The sequence below is a fragment of the Protopterus annectens genome, chromosome 1.part2, assembly GCF_019279795.1.
Source record: "Protopterus annectens isolate FY-2018-M chromosome 1.part2, PAN1.0, whole genome shotgun sequence".
Taxonomy (NCBI): Eukaryota; Metazoa; Chordata; order Ceratodontiformes; family Protopteridae; genus Protopterus; species Protopterus annectens.
In genome coordinates this window covers 965,274,252-965,293,252 of record NC_056727.1, presented here as the reverse complement: position 1 = coordinate 965,293,252, position 19,001 = coordinate 965,274,252, and positions in this window count along the sequence as shown.

Below are 19,001 nucleotides of genomic sequence, written 5' to 3'. Positions count from 1 at the left end.
CATAAATATACTTATAGCAGCTGAGGCCCTCATGTGATGACTGTGGGTATGCAGGAGAGTGTTATACTGAGGACAATTCATTATGCTTCATACAATTTATATCTTGGGGAATTGACATCTGGCAACACTACTTGGATGATTGCTGGATGTGGAGGGGGGATACTGTTTTTTTTGCAGGAATTTGTGGAATATTTAAATCAGAACAAATGGGGCATTCAATTTACTTTGAGTGCTCACAAGGATTCCATCACTTTCCTAGATGTTACCATCACTAAGGATACAGACCATACATTAAAAACTGAGGTTTTTCATAAATATCTTCAGTATAATGCTCTCCTGCATGCCCACAGTCATCACCCCCGACACATCATCCGCAATATACCCAAGTCACAATTTCTAAGAATGCATTGCATTTGCTCCTCACATGAGTCTTATGCCCGTTATGAACAGGCTCTACATACCCGATTTATCCAGAGGGGTTACAGTGATGACAACATCTGTCAGGCTAGGGACTTTGCTAGGCAACAATCCAGACCTGACTTGTTACAATATAAACTGTCTGGTGTTGACAAAGACATACAACAGCCCATCCAATTGGTTATGACCTTTGGACGAAATATTCAAACTTTCAAACACATTATTAACCATCATTGGGACATTCTAAAAGCCAATGCCAAGCTTAATGAAATTCTTCCCTCTACATGTTCTTTCTCTTTCCATAGGGGACCCACTTTGGGGTCACATCTAAGTCATTATAAATGTAAGGTTCCGCCTTCATCACAACAATCCACTATATTTGGGAACAAGGTTAGGGACTGTGTACCTTGTGGACATTGTTCTGCATGCCCCCATATATTTAAAAGCAAGACATTTACCAGCTTGAATACCCCTAAGGTCTATGATATCTTATGTTATGGCAACTGTAGTACTGAATGGATTGTGTATTTGGCTACCTGTTCTTGTTCGGCGTTTTATGTAGAACAAATGTCAAGAACATTGAGGCTTCGGATTTCCGAACACCTCAGTGAGATCAGGAACAGGAGAGCCACAAATGCTTTGTATAATCTCACCTTAATTCATAAAATGGCCAAGTTTACATTTACAGTCATTGATAAGGTCCAGGGTCAATGTTTCTCTAAAGTTGATTGGCACACTTTACTAAATAATAAAGAATCAGGTTGGATTATCCAGCTGGGGGTTTGTTTAAACCTGGCCTTAATGAGTTGTCATAGTTTTTTAACCAACCAATGACATTCTTGAATGCTAATGATGTTTTGGATTTAAGGGTCTGTCAATTTTTGTTGTTATTAAGCACTGAGGAAGGCTGTTGCCAAAGCTGGTATGCTGTTTGGTTTTGGAGCTACCAAAATAAAGGAGTTTTATGTTACCACCCTCTTTGTGCTGGACCATTTTGTTTTTTTCTTTTATTGCCTTTGGTTTGGTCTGTGCACATCTGTACATGCGGGTGCTTGTGTTTGCTTTAGAAATAGACCTTAAGCTGGAGTCACTTAACACTAAAGGCAAGTCTTGTGTAAGCTGGCTCTTTGCGTCACTCCACTGTACAACTGGAACAAGTATAGAACACAACGCCTACCACATGTGTTGTAATGGAGATACCAAGCGTACCATAGAGGAAATGGCCACACACACACACACACACACACACACACACACACACACACACACACACACACACGCACACACGCACACACGCACACACACACACACACACACACACACACACACACCCATGCCAGTGCTCTCAATAACCATTCAGTCACAAAAACCCACAGATTTACTCAAACACTAACACAGTACTCATGCACACACAGTGGGATACACACATCCACAAAATGGCATATGCACACACACGCACTCACACACACACACACACACACACACACACACACACACACACACACACACACACACACACACACACACACACAAGCACTCCTATATACATTCAGTGACACACAGCACTACTTAACTCCATCTGCTATCTGCACAAGTTAAAGCAGCTCCAGTTTACACTGCACACATTTGCACCACAGAAAGACATAGTTGTGCACCACAAAAATGTGCACTTAACACTTATACAGCCTTTCCCTGGCAAATACTTGCATGGTTCTGGTGTATATGAATCCTGCATTTACATGAGTACTGCAGATGGTCTGCTCACTGGGAAGGTCATTTATATAGATCCCATCCTATGAAGTACTGCAATTGCATGTGGTGATCCTAGGCAGTCAAGGGGGGGGGGGGCTGGTCTGTGAATTATAACAATCCTGTGAAGTATGCAAGACAGATGTGTTGCTTTTTCCTAAATGAATTCCCCCAAGTTGAAAATTCCATATTGTGTTACATATTTAACAGATGTAAGTACTACTAAAGAGATACAAAGGAACAAATGGAACATTTTGAAGTGGAGTTGAACATACATTAGGCAATGCACCTATTTTCTTATAAGTAAGTCTTTTGGCTGTTCCCAGTTAGGGGTCACCATAGCAGATCACCAGTCTGCAGATTGATTGTCAGTGGTGTTTTTACGGTATCAAGTTGCTAACCGGTGCACCCCCCCACACACACACACCTACTTGCATGTTTTTAAAACTCACTCAACTGCAGGGAGGACATGCAGACTTTGCACAGAAGGAGCTCCAGCTGAGAATCGACCTACATTCTTATAAAAAAATCTATGAATATGAAAGAGATGTTAGACAAAAAAGGCAGAGCACAAGAAACACTTTGCTAGTCTGATGGATATATATATTTGTGGTAATTGCACATGGTGTAGGTATCTTCGTACTCCTGACTGTTTATGCTATTACTCGTAGAAAATTAATTTTAAACATTTATAAGTAGATTTAATTCTAGCTATGTTATGAACTTTGCTTCAATGTAGCGAGCGTTCTGATTCCCATTTATGAAAAACTAATAGTAAGCTTAAACAAAATATGGGAGTAATTATATGCAATCACTGTAAGTAGGAAATACATAAGATAAGCAGTCACTAGTCTGTGATAAATTAAATGGTTTTATGTTTGTGGTTCTTGACATTATACTTAAAACTGTAAGGGGTGGGGTCTTAAATGTACTAGCTGAGTAATTTAAAGTACAAATGGCAGACTTTCTTGAATGTTTACCATGCACTAGGGTTTAAATAAAATAGTTTCCATAAAATGTCTTAAACACTGAGACATTGGCTGGGATTCATAGAGTAGCACAACATAGGACTCACTGTTTTAGATGTCCAAAAGTTAATTATGGATGTAACAGGCAGGGGACAGTGGCAGTATGCCAAGCTAAAGGCCACAGAACAAGGCAGCTGAGCAGTGCTAACATGCACAGCAGCAGTATATCAGACAAATGGGGGAAGCATTCCTGTCAATATGGTAGTGGGCTGATGAAGCCAAAGCATGCAGTGGCACCAGAATGCTTGCACCTGGGTGTATATGGACATTACATCTTCTGCTTTTACCCACCATACTCATTATAGCTACTGCTAATGCCCTGATCTCCAGCATGGAGTAAATATTACAGTTTTAGTCTCTTCACCTCAATTGTGAGAGAAAGAAGACCCGTTAGCCATTCAAATGTCTTCATCCCCCAAATGACTGCGTAATGCCCATTTGATAACCAAACTCAGTTCACCAATGATCCCAGTGACATTAACAAACCCTCTACCCTTAGGCACAAACAAAGTTGACTAGACTCTATTGATAATCTTTGATTGTTATAAGAATGATGGATTATTTCTGGAGTATTTATTTTTAAAACTGCATAGCCTCTGCAGTCTGGTTTGTGGAATCAGGACTTAACCAAGAAATTTATGAAACTATTAGACTAAGCAAGTGCACTGGAAAGGTCTTTGTATTGTATTTGTTAGAAATAAGCATTTCCTGCTTAGTTTTAGAGGTTAAAACTCACATAAACCTCAGTAATCATTAGCAAGTATGTGTATTTTACAGAACAATACACAAAACCAAACTTGTTTCCCACCCTTAGGCATTAATTACACTGACAATCAAAGCATAAAACACCTCAAAACAAAAACCCATGATTGGACATACAGGATGACAAACTTTAATTAAAAAAGTAAAATAAACACAGTCCAGTTAAGCACTTTTGTCAATTTAAAATAACTTCTTCAGAGCCTCAGAATGGTTCTGAAGAAGCCATTAGAAAAAAAGCAATAAACTGAACCGTGGGCATTTTACTGTGTGTCATCTTGTGCATCCTATTACAAGTTATGTTTTGAGATGTTTGTTTTCGGTTTGAAAAAAGAAATACACCAAGCAGTTTAGGTCATGCAGTGCTTGAATGTGGAAATACTAAACATGAGCCCTCTGGTTTAGTTAATAACAAGTTTAATTAAACTAAGTGGTATAGTATTTACAGCTTAAAATCAATTATGCATAAAGCTGAATTTTTTTAACAAAAATCTGAATATTCTGATTGGCAAATTCGCCCTTACAAGAAGAGTCATGAGTAAGCAAAATAGGAAGCCGTGGATTATCAAGTAGAGTTTGGAATGCATAAGACAGAAGAACAAAAAAAATGTTATGTACTCAGCATAAGGTTTCATCTGTGTTGTCCATTTTCATTCTTCCTCAACTGATGTCTTCGGATCTGAGCCCTCAGATCTGACGTGGCCTCTGTAAAAGGTTGTGGCAACCTTGAACTCTTGAGCTTCTCCCTTACCCAGAATGCACCACCCCCATTTTCTAAAATCTTGTTTGCAAAATATAGCAGAAAAATAAACATTACTCTTATATAAAGAACCTTAAGGAATATATAGTAGAAAAGATAAACAAAGCTATATCTGGAGTTTTACAATGTGAGAAATAGACCCCCAAAACTCACTTTATCCCCTCGCTCTTAAACAATACAGATGGAATGTTGTGGTAAGTACATAACTTCTCTATATGATTTTGTTAATTTTCATTCTGTCCTCAACTGATAGGACAGAGTCCTCAGCTACTTAAATCCCAGGGTGGCCTCAGGGAAGGATATTTCTAAGCACCTTTAAGCCAAATCATGCCCTACCTTGGGAAAATAAAGTGGAGGTAGCCCAAGTTGCTACTGCACAAATGTTATCCATGGAGAACCTTAAATGAAAGGCTGGAGAAGCTGCTATTGACCTTGTTGAGTGAGCATTCAGTTATTTAGGTAAAGGCAAGTTCAAATTACCTTCAGCAATGGAGACAAATAACTGATCTGAAGTTCTGAAGTCCTTTGTTCTGTCTAGATAGAAATGCAATTGCCTATGAATGTCTAGTAAATGTAACACATATTTGCCTTTGTTTACACCATTTAGGGAAAAAAAACTGGTAGATTAATAAATTGGTTAATGTTGGACTCTGACACTACTTTGGGCAAAAAGGATGCCTTAGTTCATAATGTAACTCTATACCTATCAAAAATTAGGTATGGAGGCCTCACTAACGAGGCGTGAATGTCTGAAATTCATCTGGCAGAAGTAGTAGACACCAAAAACAAAGTTTTCCAAGAAAGTTCTTAGTACTTAAATTAATAAGCACCTATCCAGGCATGTCCATGGGTCAGCTCTCTGTGTTTTCTCCTGTCCACCTGATGAATCTGGGCATCTTAGGGCAATGTAGCAATTGCCTCATGTACACTGAAAACTCTCTCCTCCTACCACCCAACATTACAACCTGTGAGAGATGCACTTATATAGCCAAACTGGAAGCCAAGCTCTCTCCAGCCAAGACTGGACTAGACAGTCAAGAGGAGAAGGTTAACACCTGAGTCACACCACACTCAACACATAGTCCTTCAAAACTCACACTACCAAAACCCACCAATAGAAACACAAAGCACACATCCACATTCATGGAGGCTCTCAATAAAAATCTGCCCAAGCAACAGAGACCTCCCAAGCTGAAACACAGACAACCACCACCCCCCAACACTACCCAAATGACACATAGCCCACAAAATAAGTGAGCCACTCAACCTCAGCCCATAAGGCAAAACAACGTACCCAACACACCAGTCATAGGTGACTTTATAGTCAGGCACACTGATGTCCCACAAACCAGGCTAAACAAGGAGAAAGTTACTGTCAGCTGCCTGTCAGGTGCCAGGATCTGCCAGATAATGCACGCACTCAGGTCACTCCACAACAAATGCAAATATGACTCTGTCATTGTCCATGTTGGTGTGAATGACCTGAGACGTACCTCCCTGGACTACATGAAAAGAGACATGGAGGAGCTCTCTTGTAGCCCAGGCAGGTATGACCCTAGCCCTGAGTAGCATCCTGCCATCGGCCAGGACAAAATGATTGACTTCAACAATTGGATAAGCTTCTGGTGTCATTCTAAGGGGATCTAGTATCTGTCTGCCTGGGACGTCATGGTCGACAGACCACGATGCTTTGCCAGAGATGGCCTGCACCTGTCACCCCTGGGATTCCGGATACTGGCTAAGGCTCTTGCCACCCCTATAGTGCCTTTTTTAGGCAAGGTTCAAATGCTAAATTCACCACCGTAACAGGTACAAGCAAGCAAACTTTGATTGTAATGCTACTCAATGCTAGAAGTCTAAACCTCAAAATACACTCACTTGAGGCACTCCTTAAAATGAAGAACATCGACATCTGTGCAGTGACAGAGACCTGGTTCAAGGCTCCAGAGAGCACCCCTGCATTACCAGGCTATAATTCATAACACACTTTTCTGTCACCTTACCTGGACCAAAACACTAAAGGTGGAGGCGTGTCAATATTCATTAAGGATATCCACACCTCCAGACTAGTTGCTCAACATAATGCATCTGAAATTATCCAAGTGCAACTAATACTAGGCAAGACTGTAATCCAGGTTGTAGCTTGTTACAGATCCCCCACCATGCCCCAGGATTCCCAGTCTTCATTTCTTAAGATACTGGAAAATATTAAGGTACAACCCAATACCTTAATTATGGGAGATTTCAAATACCCCACCATCAACTGGGAAAACTACTCAGGTATCAACGGATTCACTCAACATTTTCTGGAATTCATAAATTCCAATGCCTTGGATCAGCTTGTCCACACCCCCACCAGGGGCAGCAATATTCTGGACCTGGTCATTACCAATATGAGTAACTGATGTTCCACGCCAGAGGTCAACTCCTCACTGGTCAGATCTGACCACAAGCTAATCACCCTAGACATCCATATTCCACCCCCACCCCCCATTAAGGAAACCACCATCAAAAACTACTCCAAAACCAACTTCATGCTTCTTAAGACAGAAGTGGCAAACTTCATGACACCAATGCAGATGGAAAATAGAGGTACGACTGCTGAATCTTACACAAATGCACTGTATAAGCACATACACGAGTGCATGGATCGTGCCATCCCCAACAGAACCAAGACACTATCCTCCAAAAAAAGGAAGCCAATCTGGTGGTCCCCTGCCATAAACAAACTCTACAACAGAAGGAAGAAGCTGTTGTAAAAAAGTGTAAAATCCCAAGATTGGAGGAACTCCCTGGTCAGCCTCAGCAAGAAGCTGAGATCCCTCATAAAATCCTCCAAAGCCAGTTATGAAAATAAAATCGCCACTGATTCTAAAGACAGCCACAAAGCATTCTACAGCTATGTCAAGAATCTCAATGGCAACACTCAGATCTGCTCTGAGCTACAGCACAATGGTACTAAATATACAGAACCAACTGATATTGCCAACATCCTGACAGACAGGTTCAGTGCTAACTTTACCCCTCTCTCACCCTACAAAAGGCCCATCTTAATACTGGAAGAATGCAAAGCCCCTGTAATCACGGATGAACAAGTAAAGACTGCACTCTCCAAAGCCAAGAACACAGCATCCATGGGACCAGACAACATCCCAGGCTACGTACTGCACGAACTACAGAACAAACTGGTACCCCACCTAAGTACCATTTTCAATCATAGCCTCAACTCAGCCTATGTGCCTACTGAATGGTGCACAGCAACTGTTATCCCACTCCACAAAGGGGGTGCCACCATGGACCCCGGAAACTACCACCCCATTAGCCTGATGAGCCTGGTCTGCAAGGCCATGGGACGTGTCATCTTGGAGATGATAAACAAAGACATAAGGAACCTCCAAACCCTGGACCCCACTCAGTTTGGTTTGTAAAAGGTAGATCATGTCTATTAAACCTGATTGACTTCTTTGAAGCAGTCACTAGAGCCATGAACAAGGGCAAGGTAGTGCACACAGCCTATCTTGACCTCGCCAAGGCTTTCAATCCCATCCCCCACTCTGGCATTATAGATAAACTCACTAAACTGGGCATAAATCCTTATGTCACAAGATGGATGGTCAGCTAGCTCACTGACAGAACCCACACAGTAAAAGAAGCTGACTCCAAGTCCGACTTCACCAGTGACGAGTGGAGTACCACTGGGTTTGGTCCTGGGTCCTCTCCTGTTCAGCATCTACTTCTCTGAAGTGCAGGCCAACACAGAAGGTCTTTGGCTAACAAAGTATGCAGATGACTGCAAACTGGGAGCCATAATAGAATCACCTAATGATGTAGACATTCTACAAAAGAGCCTCACAATACAGATGCTTGGTATCAAAGTCATGGCCTCAAGCTCAAAGCCAAGAAGTGCATTGTCATCCCCCTTTGGGAAAAACATGGTACCCATGAACTACCACATAGGCAGTAGCTCAATAAACACTAAAAGTGTAATAAGAGACTTTGGGACACAGGTGGACAGTAGTCTCTCCTTTGATAACCACATTGCCACAGTAGTCAGGAAATCCTTCTCCGTGGCACACCTCATCAAAAAGGGTTGTCCTTTAGAAAAAAGGAGGTCATTGCTCCTCTCCTCTCTTCTCATCCCTCATCAGACCCATTATAGAGTACAATGCCCTGTTTGGCATGTATCTCACAAGACACCTACAATTGGAAACACCACAGAAATACCTCACTAAGAGGATTACCAGCCTCAAACAGATGCCATATGCAGACCATCTCAAAAAACTCCAGCTCTACTCCCATTGCATATCACCTACTCAGAGGCAATCTTTGCCTAACATACAAAGCTATGTCAAACCCAGAGCTGTTGGACATGCTACACTTAAAGAAATCCCAATGTCTCCGAACCACATGCTCCAGGGACCTAAACCTTGTCACCACAGTAAAGAGAACATGCTGGAGGGATAGCTTCCTGTCCCAGAGACTTCCCATATCTAGAACAAACTACCCATTCATGTAAAGCAAAGCTCCTCATTGGTACTCTTTAAGAAAAACCTTGACGACTGGATGGAAAATAGAAATTTCACCCCAGGGATAACTTCTGTGACACTGCTTAACAGGGGCACAGGCAAATAATTTTCTTGGGTGGCGAAAGCCAGGGAACCTTTTTGGCTAGGCTTATATAGGCCCCAGGGACAATAGCCTAGTACCTACCTATGAACTTATAAGAAATTTGAGATCGCAATTATGTACAGGTTCGAAGGGAGGAAGGACCAGAGGTTGCAGCATCAGAGTTAAGTCCCATGACAGAGTAGGATCTTTAATGGGGGTCTTAACAGAAGTGTGCCTTGTAGAAAGGTTTTGCAAAGTTTATGGGATGCCACTGAAAAGCCATCAAGACCAATATAGAAATTAGAAATTGCTGTTATTGAACCTTTACTGTTGAAGAACTGGCCCCATGATTAAAAAAGCAATGTCAAGAACTCCAGGGTACTATGAATTGGTGCAGAAAAGGGGTCCACGTCATTTTAAAGTGCCTAGTGCACAAATCATTTCCATTTACCAGCATAAAGGTTCCTTGTAGATGGTTTGAGGGGAGATAAAATTCAGCAGACAGGGGATGAGAGCATAGGTTGTCTGGCTATTACTGAAAATGGAGAAACCGAGCTGTTAGCTTGAGGCTCAGGAGGTCCAGATGTATCATGCCTGTTGGGTGAGACAGCAGATCTGGAGCTGGGTCCAAGATCCAGGATCAATTAATCAAATGAGGCCACAGGAAGGGGAACCAAATTTGTTGAGGCCAAAAGGATGCAATGAGGATGACATTGCTCTTCAACCTGGCAGCTCTCTGTAGAATATTTGGGATTAAAGGACTTGTGGGATACATATATAGCAGACCAGGGGGCCAATCATGAAGGAGAGCATCCCTTGGTGGTTTCTCCCTAGGGGAGGATTAGGGCAAAGTAGCTGCTTCACTTGTTGCTCATGGGGGGATGCAAAGAGATCACAGCATGGCTGGCCCCACTTGTGGAAAATCATTTCCACTACTGTCTGATTGAGGGACCACTCATGAGGTAGTATAATGTACCTGCTCGGCTTGTCCACTAGCACGTTGGACTTCCCTTGGAATGTGCATTGCCATAAGAAAGTGGTTGGAAGATATTGCCCATTGTTATACCCTGAGCACTTCTCGAAATAGGGGATACGATTTGGTTCCCCCTTGTTTGTTGATGTGCCAAACCACTGACATGTTGTCTGTTTGCATCACAATCATTCCCAAAGGGAGAGCACCCTGAAAAGCTTGCAATGCTAAAACACTGTTCTCAATTCTAGAACATGGACATGCAAATTTGCCTCTCCATAGGACACTGTGCCTTGGACCATCTTCCCAGGAAATACCCTGCCACCCCAACTGGGAAGCATCAGTGGGCACTATGGCCTTGGGCTGAGAAGAGATGAATAAACAGCCTTGTAAAACCTGATCTGACTGAATCCACCACATCAGATCCCTTTTGCATATGTTGGTGATTTGTGTTGGGGCAGATAGTGGGAGATGAAGAATTGACCATTGGGAGGCCAGCATCCATTGAAACATTCTCATGTGAAATCTGGCCAAAGGCGCTGATATTATTGCTGCCGCCATTTATCTCAGAGCCTGAAGGACCAACAGGCAGAAATTCTGGTACTGGAAACCATCTTTTTCACTTGTGTTCTTATTGTCTGAACTCTGGAGAGGGGAAGTGAGGCTACTGATGATTTTGTGTCAAGTAGTGCCCCTATGAACTCTAGAGTTTAACTTGGTTCTAGTTGAGATTTTTTTAATTTATAGTTATTCCTAGTAGAGTACAGGTTTGGACCACATTTTCTGTTGCTATGATGAGCTGATATCTGGTCAGGGTGGATTTCAGTCAGTCATCTTAGTGGAATCCCTGCACTCTCAAGTGAGCCCATATTACTGTCATGCCTTTGGTAAACACCCTGGAAGCTGTGGTGAGACCAAAGGTCAGAACTCTGAATTGATAATGACTGGCTCCCAGCTGGAAGTATAAGAACCTTCTAGACCCTCTGTTCATTTTTATGTGATAGTATGCATCCTGAAGGTCTACCGAGCACATCCAATTGTCCTTCTCCAAAAATGGGAGAATGAACTGAACCGTGACCATCTGGAACTTGTCTTTGAATGGATTTGTTTAAGATGCTGAGATCCAAAATTGGTCTACAGTCCTCTGTTTTCTTTGGCACTAAAAAGAACATTGAGTAAGTTCTAGATTCTATCTGATCTGGGGGGGGGGGGGCGCATGTTGAAAGAGTCTTTTGTCTAGCAGCTTTTGTATTTGAATTGCTGCTTGTTCCCAATGGCTGTCTGGAACATCTGGGAATTTTCTTGGGAGGACAAAAGGGAAAATGGTATTATATAACTTCTGGAAATGATTCTCTGCACCCAGGTATCTGTTCTTATTTCTAGCCAGGCTATCTGGTGTAGGGACAAGTGACACCTGATTGCCTATAGAGGTGAACAACTGGGCCTCCTTTCAGGAGAGCTGGAAGGGTTTGCCAAAGAATCAGTCTGTGGACCCTTGGTTCTGTGAGCCACCTTTGTGGCAAGAATATTATCTAGCATTAGAGTTCCCCCCTCTGCCCCTGGGAAACCTCCTCCACATGTATCCTGCAAAGCACCTTGAGATTTCTTGAATCACATTTTACCACCACCTTAATGATTCTTCAAAAAGAATCTTTGAGGAGGGTGGAAAAACATGCACCCGCAGCAGAAAGGGTCTTTCCATCCTTCTCATAACTGGACAATGTATCTTTTACCTTGTTACCAAAAAGGAATGTACCGTCAAAGGGAGCATTGATGAACAAAGACTTAAAGGGCTCTGCAAAATCACAGAAATGCATGTAGGCATGTCTGCATGTCTCCTAATGGAAACACTTGAACCCGCTGCCCTTAAGGTTCCATCTGCTGTGTTAGAGATGAGCCTCATGGAAGAGTTGGATATGGATTGTACAGCAGCCAAATGACAAGTGACTGATGCGTTCACCTCTTCAGCAATGGTTCCTGAGAGGATGTCTGACAGTTCCTTAATCGGATCCCTCTGTAGTTTTGTGAAATGTGCAAAATCATCCAGAGACCTTAAGGTGAAGGTTGCTGAAGCATAGACATGCTTCCTGAATTTGTCCATCACCCTCAACTCCTTGTTGGGGGGATGAACAGAGAAACTTTTTTCCACCAGTTACTTCTTAGTGTCTACAGCCATATCCATGACATCTACAGGCACACTTTTAGACCAAAATTGTCTATGCTTTGGGGAAGTCATAATTTTGTTGGGCTTTTTGGGGATGGGCTCAGTGGTGGTGTCAGGTTCCTTCCATGCCCTCTGAGAGAACAAATCAATGAGCTCATAGATGGGCAGGACCACTTAGAAGGTAGATGGGCTGGTAACAAATGCCTCCAGGAGTACAGATTCTTCCAAAGAATGGTTGCTGGTCTTCCGGCCACCTCTCTGTTTCAGGATCTCAAGGATGTCTCTGAATGAGTCATCATCAGGAGGTGACAGTGGCGACCCTTCACCCTCATCAAAATCTGTATCTTCGTGACAGATTCAGGGGAATCTATATGCTTCCTCTTGTATGTTCTCTTTTTAGGTACCTCCTTGGTGGGATACTGCAGGGAGGTATCAGAAGAGGAAAGGATACCTTGATGGGAAGCCTGGGGTTATGGTATCAGCTGTCCTTGTAGAGAGGATAGTTGAGACTCTAGGCATAGAGGTAGAATAGATGTAGACTTAGGATCCAAGGGCAACATCTGAGTGAGAGGTGCAGACATACCTCTCTCCAAAACCCTAAAGGCAGACCGTACTGGAGAGTGATAGGAACCTGGATCCAAGAGGACAAGCCCCTGATCCCTAGTCCCCCTCTGCTCTGAACATAGCCACCCTGAGGCCAATGTCGAAACCAAAGTGACCATCACTGAGGCTCTGAGATGCAGAGATGGCTCTGAAACTCTTGGAGTTGACTTCAGTACCTTGGACCCGACAGGGTCGTACTGACTCCAAGAGCTCTTCCGATCCAAGTGGACTGAAGAGCTCAGAGCAAGTCTTGGATCTAAGAATACAAAGATTCTCTGATCTGAAGTAGACAGGTTTAACAGGGTCTTAGGAAACCATCCACTTATAATCTGCCACTGCATTATACCCTCAAGGTATTTGACAAATCATGTGAAGATGAAATAAGGAGGTTTTTGATTCACAAAACTGTACATTCATTTTTTCATCTTTCAATAGAGGAAAGGAAAGCACTATCCGAATTCCATCAGCAGTCAGCATTAAGATTTATGAAAGCTGATAAGGGGGGGGGGGGTAGTTGTAATGAATGCTGATCATTATCACACTTCCATGGGGAAAATGTTGTCCAACAAGGATGAATATTGAGAAACTTTTTTAATGGATATTTATAGAAGTTATAAAAATGTTGAATATTTCTTATATGAATGTTTAATGAATGGGCAAATAACATCAGAGTTAAATGATTTTCTCTCCATGGAACATCCATGAATAGAGGTTTTGTTTGGTATCCCAAGGATTCACAAACACCCCACTGACCCCCCATTTAGACCTGTGGTTTTAGCTTCAAGTAGTGTCACATTGAGAATATCTGTGTATTTTGATTCAGTTTTGAATCCAGTAATTCAAAATCTACTGCCCTATATTCAAGAGTCATGGGATTTTCTGAATTCTATTAGAACATTTAGGTTTTCCAATAAATTGTTATCAAATGATTGTTAGATTTTTATTATTGATGTGGTTTTGATGTTTACTTCTATTCCTGAAGATGAAGGTATTGCATTTGTTAGAATGTATTTGGACAGGTACAGTCCCACTGACAAGAAAAGGGTAATCTTGTATTGCTCTTTGTTATAAGTATTGTTAACTAATAATTTTTTTGTGTTTAACAAGAAATTTTATCAACATATAAGGGGAGTAGCTATGGGGTGACAGTAGCCCCCAACATATGCGAATTTGGTGCTTGGTTGGTGGGAGAAGGAAGTTCTAATCAAAATTCCTGTATATAAAAATGTAGTGTTCTACAGACATTTTGCAGATTATCTGTTTTTTATAGTTAAAAATGAATGCAATTTTTCAGAATTTTTTTAACAATCTCAGTTGTTGTACTTCATTTCATAAAGTTTACTACTGGAGATAAGGGGTATAATATATCATTTTTAGATGTCAGATTAACATGGAATAGAGAGAATAACTTGTTTGAAAGTCAGATTTCTAGGAAGGATACTTTTACTAATAGTCACTTGCCACTCAATAGTAATCATCCAGGGTAAATGAAAAGAAATATACCTGGAAGTCAATATATTAGAGATTGACGAATGACAAGTAAAGATGCACTTTTTCAAAAAGAAGTGCAATATATAACTTCACTTTTTCTTGTGAAAGTGTATCCTTTGCAAAGTTTAGAAAAGGCTACTATGGAAATTGCTATTAGAAGAAACACAGTGTGTGTTCCAGTTCTTTCTGTTGGTTTACCAGTAACAGGAAGAAAGATAAAGAAATATCTAGTGAAAAGCAATTAACTGACATTAGAAATGATTCTGATGGTACTTTGGTAGAACATAGTACTACTAGAGATAGTGGTATAGCAACTGGAAAAACGGGAGTTTTCCAGTATATAAAATTGTTCCCAGATACTGTTTATATTTGCCTGTAGATACTTTTCAAATTAAGCAAATAGTCAGAATAATTGAAAGATTACTTCTGATAATCAGGATTTCAGAAAGATTTTTGGTGAGACACCATTATTTGTGCACTAGAAAGATGTGTGTTACATACAAGTTAGAACATAATACAATGAAGAAACAACCTCCCACCACCGATAAAACCTTTGGTACTTATAAATGTAATGGATGTAACAGCTGCAGGTTTATTAATGAAGGACCCTTTATTTCTTTGATTAATTATCCTTGTATTATCAAAATTCCAAGTAGATAAATAGATATCTTCCAGCCATTTCATTTCAGCTTCTACCTTAGCCTATTCAACAACAAACATATCTTATTTATGTAATTTCCTTATGTTATTTTTTCCCATACCATTATATTGAATGCTATATGTTCCTTGTAATAACTATGCATTTCCCAATTAGTGTATGATGCTCACCATGTATTAGACAAATAGTTTATTTCTCCAAATGTAGAATTCTCTGTTTATGTACTAAGTGTTTTGTAATGGAGCTTTTCTCCTCGGGTGTCTGCTGAAAAAAGGGCGTGTTGCCCAGCCAGACTAACCCTGTTAACAAATGTCAAATAAATAAATAAATAAATATAACTGTGGCACAATAGGGGTGATATATATTGCTTTATGTTCAGGGTGTACAAGTTTTTATATTAGAATGACAACTAGAAGTCTTAGGTTCATAGGTTCATAGGTTCATAGGTAGGTACTAGGCTATTGGCCCAAGAGCCTAATTAAGCCTAGCCAACAAGTTAATTTCCTGTGCCCTTGTTGAGCAGTGCCACAGAAGTGATCCCTGGGGTGTATTTCCTATTTCCCATCCACTCATTTCAAGAGTTTTCTTGAAGAGTGCTAATGAGGAACTTTGCTTGACATACATGGGTAGCTTGTTCCAGAGTATAGGAAGTCTCTGGGACAGAAATCTATCCCTCCAGCATGTCCTGTTTATTGTGGTGACAAGGTTTAGGTCCCAGGAGTATGTAGCTCAGAGGGATTGGGATTTCTTTAGGTGTAGCATGTCCAACATCTCTGGGTTTAACATAGCTTTATATGTTAGGCAGAGATCTCCTCGGAGTAGGCAATATGCTACAGAGTAAAGCTGGAGTTTTTTGAGACGGTCAGTGTAGGGCATCTGTTTGAGGCCAGTAATTCCCTTTGTGAGGATTCAATTAAGAACAAGGGAAAATGTGTATGCAATTAAAACCAAAGAGAATAATACCCTCTAAAAACACTCAAAAGTGTGTGAGAATTATAAAAATTTCACCTTTGCTATTCTAGAGCAAATATTAGAGGATATAAGAGGGAGTGATATAAAAAAATTCTATAAAAAAGAAAGAAGTTGAATGGCAGGTGCAATTGAGGGCTGATTCTCCCCCTGGTTTGAATGAAACTATAAATATTAAGTGTTTTTTAAAGCAAAGCAAGCTAGGGGAGTTTTAAAAGTATAAAAAAGGTTAAAAAAAATAAAAAATGTTGTTTTTTAAAAAAAAAGCTTAACAGGTTTAAACCATCTAAAAAGCTTAAAGAGTTTTAAGGGGTTAATTGGGAGTGGGATTTTTTTGTGGATCCACAGTGGTTGGATAATAAGTATTGATAAATTGGTTGTATTAACTTATTGGCTGAAATTTAATATAAAATGTGTGATTTTTACTTTTTTGTGTGTTCTGAAGAAGTTGTTTTACGAAAGCAGAAATTAAAAGTTCTTTTACGCTAAATCAGTTTGGTCCTTTGCGCCTTGTCATTTTTATTTTTTTGTTGTTGCTTCTCTAATACTATCTCTATCATCTGTTGGCCGGTTTATTTTATTGTTTTAGTGTTAAAATATGCAGTGTTACAAGCCCTTATACCCATTCAGAAACAGAGCACGGAACTGGTATACTCCCTCTCCTTGAGAACTCATCCAAACAATACAGGTATGCTTGACATACTAAAAGCAAAAACAGGTACTAATTCAGTGCATGTTGAGATTATTGCCCAGGAATATGGAAGAACATGTGTGCAGAGAGAAAAAATATCCTTCCCAAAGTCTTTAAATATTTGAGCAAAGAATTCTTACACATACAGTGCATTTGCGAATGACGAACAACCTAAATATCTAGTGAGACTTCTTTTACCCTTTTCTAGCCTTCCTCACTTCTAAGTTAATGGCATGAAACTCCAATTCTTAACTGTAATTTCATTCTTAGCTTGTGCTGACTGTAGTACTAGCAAGCAACCCATCCTTACTAATGTCCCTGTCTTTTGCTTTTAATTTGCTAGGCTCTCCTTGTTGCACATGCTCAGAGTAAAATTAATGCACACGCTCTCTATTCTGCCTTTATGTCAGGTCTCTAGTCTGTCTCCTCCTTGTATTAACATGCTCTGTTTGTTAATATTGACCTATTTTTCTAACTCCTACCTTCTTAGCACCAGTCTCATCTTGTCCAGTACATTGATATTACCTACCTTGTACTTGTCTATTCTTGATGAATACAGTAGTACTACTTACAATGATGTCAGTTTATATAATTAAAAATACATTTATATAATTAACCTAATTGTACTGTAAACTTAAATACTACACTTGGCTCTTCCTTATATCCTTTCTATCTTTTTACCTAATACCCTGCAATCTAAAGCTGTAAATTACTTATTTCACTCAATCATAATCATTTGCCTGTTTAGTGGACTTTGTTAAGCATACTTCTCATGTTCTTTGTGCAATACTTCTGGACAAAGTCAAAAGTAGTACAAGGTCAAAGGCTCATAATCAGGGACAATTTTAAATAGTACTTTAATTTGCTTAAAAAGTGAATAGAATATCATGTTTTATATTTACATGCATTTTTAAACAATAAGAATTAATAATCTCTAACGAATAGCATTACTGACTGGCTTTAATCCTAAGTTAAGTTACCAAAAATCAAAATATTTATAAGGGGCAGTGCAAGAATATTACCTTTTGTAAAATTGTGGACACCTATGTGTTAATGCACACCAGTAGCTGAAACTCCTTTAGTAAGATGTGCAGTTCACTGATCATGCTATACTTGTTTATATTTGTTTATACTCTGCTCATAAAATACAGTGTTCCTTGTAATCAACTGCTTTAATTTATTTTTATCTTACCTGCTCAGATTATGTTTAGCCAGTTGTTGGGAAATTCCTTTATATTATGTTTTACTTCTATGCCTGCTTATATTACCAGTTTATATTATGCCAAGTCATTTTGCATATGTGTGTGTGTGTGTGTGTGTGTGTGTGTGTGTGTGTGTGTGTGTGTGTGTGTGTGTGTGTGTGTGTGTGTGTGTGTGTGTGGAAGTGTGTGCCTACATGTGTTTGTGTGTGCTTGTGTGTGTGTGTGCCTACATGTCTTTATGTGTGTGTGTGCGTGTGAGTGTGTGTGTGTGTGTCTACATGTGTTTGTGTGTGCCTGTGTGTGTGTGTGTGTGTGTGTGTGTGTGTGTGGGGGTGTGTGGGGGGTGTGGGGGGGTGTGTGCCTACATATATATGTGTGTGTGTGTGTGTGTGTGTGTGTGTGTGTGTGTGTGTGTGTGTGTGTGTGTGTGTGTGTGTGTGTGCTTACATGTGTTTGTGTGCGCCTGTGTATGCCTGTGTGTGCCTGTATGTGCGTGTGTGTGCGTGTGTGTGTGGGGTGGGGGGTGGGTATTTGCATGTGTGTTAATAAAATGGCATCTTTCCATGATTTCTTTCTCTGCTTTTAAATATTTGGGTTCAGGCTGTTACACAGCAACACATTTTACTGTGGGTACATTTGGTTGGGGACACATGGTTAAAGTGAAAAATAGCTGCTGAGACATGTGGTCATCATAAATTCATCATGGAAATTGAGAAACATGCCACACCATGCCCACAGCTTCAATAATCAAGTGCACAGGAGGAAAATAATGTCATTGACCCCAGGACATGTGGAGGCAGCAGGCAGTATGGCAGGCATCAGCTGCAGGATTCCAAGTGGGCACGCCATTGGCAATGAAAATGCAGTCTAACATGGGCAATGCCTTTATTATTGATTTGTGCGCACCACTTCCTCCTTCACAGTGTCCAGGG